The sequence below is a fragment of the Arachis ipaensis genome, chromosome B09 (assembly GCF_000816755.2).
Source record: "Arachis ipaensis cultivar K30076 chromosome B09, Araip1.1, whole genome shotgun sequence".
NCBI classification, from domain to species: Eukaryota; Viridiplantae; Streptophyta; class Magnoliopsida; order Fabales; family Fabaceae; genus Arachis; species Arachis ipaensis.
In genome coordinates, this window is record NC_029793.2 from 56,183,368 (window position 1) to 56,186,913 (window position 3,546).

The 3,546-nt window shown below is 32.7% G+C and overlaps 1 long non-coding RNA gene across 2 annotated transcripts; it reads right to left on the reverse strand.

Annotated features, from left to right (window-relative positions):
• Positions 506 to 1,960, reverse strand: LOC110266613. Of its 2 annotated transcripts, none has more exons than XR_002354054.1 (2): positions 1,468 to 1,960; positions 506 to 717 (listed from the first exon to the last, which is right to left on the reverse strand). It is a non-coding gene; the product is annotated as an uncharacterized LOC110266613 (long non-coding RNA). The 2 variants fall into 2 exon arrangements; XR_002354055.1 differs by having other exon boundaries at positions 506 to 714; positions 1,468 to 1,950.

Here is a 3,546-nt window from a genome sequence, read left to right on the forward strand (position 1 = left end):
GTCACCCCACCAAAAACCGTGACCATAGAGGTATCTATGGTCACGATTTTGACCGTGATCATAGCCTCTATGGTCACCCCACCTAAAAACCGTGACCATAGCCTTATCTATGGGCACAGTTTTAGCCGTGACCATAGCCCTCTATGGTCACCCCTCCTAAAACCGTGACCATAGCCTTATCTATGGGCACAGTTTTAGCCGTGACCATAGCCCTCTATGGTCACCCCTCCTTAAACCGTGACCATAGCCTTATCTATGGTCACGGTTTTTTACCGTGACCATAGCGTCTATGGTCACCCCGCATTAAAATAGTGACCATAACCTTATCTATAGTCACTGTTTTCACCGTGGCCATAGCTTATCTATGGTCACCCCTCCTTAAAACGGTGGCCATAACTTATCTATGGTAACCTGTTTTATTTTATAAATTTTTTTAAAGCATAATCACATTCCAAAATGATGATAATGACAAAATAAATCGAAGAATGAGAAATTCAATAAATGTAATCATAAAAGTTTCATTAAAAAGTAGATATCCATTACAACACTAATCAAAATAGAGTGTAATTTATCCATTACATGTATTATCGAATAAAATCTCTTATCAAAATGTAAAGAAGACATCAAAATAATACATTTAGATAACCAAAATCATTATAAGACCCATCCCATCTTATATTTGTATTGAACATATTTTCTTCACATCATATCCTCCTGCTAGCAAAAGAAATAAAGAAGTTAGAACAGAACAAAAATATTTTTGATGATGCATGCAGTGCAGTTGAGTAATGAATATGGAGCACAAGTTAAGTAAGTCAATCAATATGAAAATTTCAACCACTAAATAACAAGGAGCATTTGCATGTGGTTTTGAGCCATTTGGTAATGTTTATATGTTTTTAATAGTGGAACTAGTGGAACTTCAACTCCCCTGTTGAAGTCGCTTAAAACTGAAAAAAATCCAGCACAAAGAAACAACCGCAACCAAAATAGAAGCTTAAAAAACAAGGTAATACCGAAATACTATTATTAGCTTCCAACCCATCAAACAAATCAAGTAATCAAGGTAAGATGCTCATGATTAATCCCCATGATTAATCCATCGTTTATAACCTTCGACAAACCCATAGCAAATAAGATGCTCATGTACGTCTTCTCGTTCACGCCAATAAGTATTTCCACACTTTGCACAAGGACATTGGATTTCTTTTCCAACCGGTTTTCCAATTACGAAGGCAAACTCTAAAAAATTATTTACACCAACTATGTACTCGTTCTCAAATCTTGGTAAATCCATCCAATCTTTTGACAAAACATGATTAAACCTAAGAATGCAAATATCTGAACTTACTAAACATGATCTAATAGGTCAATTATAGAGACAATCTAGCTACCATATATCCGCTTACTACCCTAGTTAAATGTGCTATCAAATTATTATATATGGCAATTACGAGATAAACTTACTGCTTAGTTCCTTCATTTTGAGATGCCATATGAAGTTGTTATAAACGGTACCGCAGCAACTTCTGTTGTCTTTACCAGTACGAAAAAATTATCCTGTACACAAAACAAAGTCAAAATAATCACCTCTAAATTAAATCAATCCAGTAGCATAACAAGATAACTAATCACTAATCACAAATCACAAATCACTTGTCATAAATTCAAAATTCAAAACACTCAGTGCCATAAGTCTATAACAAAATCGCAGCTTAACAAGTCACTAATCAACATTTTATTATTACTTTATTTATTTTGTGTAAACTATCTATTAGAGTGTGCATATAAAAATATTTTCAAGCTTACAAAAATTTTAAAAGTTGAAAGTAATGCTAATATTAAGAATCGTTTTTTTCTTTTTGGGTTTTGGAGAATAAAGTTATTTGTAAGAAGGCTATTATAAGAAATCTCCAATTTGAATGCCATGTTATCCACGGTGACTGTGGCCCATCTACACAATATAAAATATTTTTGATGATGCATGCAGTGCAGTTGAGTAATGAATATGGAGCACAAGTTAAGTAAGTCAATCAATATGAAAATTTCAACCACTAAATATATTTTTTTTTCTTTTGCAGAACTTGGGTCTAGTGAACTTGGGTCTAGTGATCTGGATTCAAATTCAATTGTAGCCTTTGAAAAATAAAAAATCATTTAGTTGGAACTATGATACGGGCTTTATGCTAGAAATGTATCATTTAGTCTTAAGAATCAAACACAAAAATTAGTATTTTTATATTAAAGTCAATTTACAAGTATTTTTTTTTTCATTCAACTCACTCATCGAAGGGGTTCACTCAATGGACCATAATTGAAACCAAAAACATTGAAACTTAACTAACATTATTATTCGAGTTTTATAATTAAGTTTCAAATCCATTACTAATTAATGAACTGAAATGCACCGAGATTCATGAAATCAGTAGCTCAAGGTGCCAAGAACCATGTGAAATCAGCACAACAGAAGGCTAATAGCAACAAGAAGAAGATGCCTCAGCAACAATTTTATTTCATATATGGCTCGTACCTAATGAGATTCGTGGAAGTGCTTCGGGGAGCCTTGATTGCAGCACGTAATTCCCCCTTCGCAATCCAAAAAGAAGATTATCAGGAAAATAAATTAACAAAATCTAAAACGGAAAAGGAAAACGGCGTACCAAGCAGCAATGAGAACTGAGACACCGATGGCGACGGCGGAGAAGGTGTAAGGAGAGATCTTAACGAGCGCAGTACCCCAAGAGCGGACGCCACGCCACTAACCTTCGACGAACGGAGAAGCCAAGGAAGATAAAGACGATGTCCTTAGAGCTCGGGACGGCGGCGGCGCCAACAAGCTTCCGACGGCGGCGACAATGGGGGCTAGGGTTATGAATTGGGGAAAGAAAGAAGGGGGGGTTTGTTTCAATTTCCTTAAGTTCACGCGGTTCAATTTCCTTCAGTTCCCACTATAGCATAAGGTTAGAAAAATGATTTATTTTAATTTTTTAAAATTAAGATAATAAAATTGATATATTATATATAATGAGCCTTATATTTTTATTTTTTACAAATTTATTTTATCTAACATACCAAGAATTAATTTATCATACGCATTTAAATAAACAAATAAAATTAACCACTCAAATAATTTAAATTAATTACGATATGATGAATCTTTTATTTTAATATTCTACAATCATTTTAAAAAGTTTTAAATTATTTTTTAATTTAAAATTATTAATAGTATTCAACCTAATTTTATATTTATAAAATTAGATATAAAATTTTAATATTTAAAGTAAATTATATAAAATTATTATTAGTTTTTAATTATTAAAACTTTTTAATTTTAAAAAGAAAAAATATTTAAAATAATAAAAAATACTTAAAAATTTTAATTAATTAAAACTCAAATGATTAAAACTATGACTATAGACTCCTTTAGATCACTCCCAAAACCGTGACCATAAACCCTTTTAGGCCACCCTTCCGAAAAACTGTGACCATAGATCCTTTTTGGTCACTGTAAAAAACCGTGACCATAGACACCTTTAGGCTACCCCC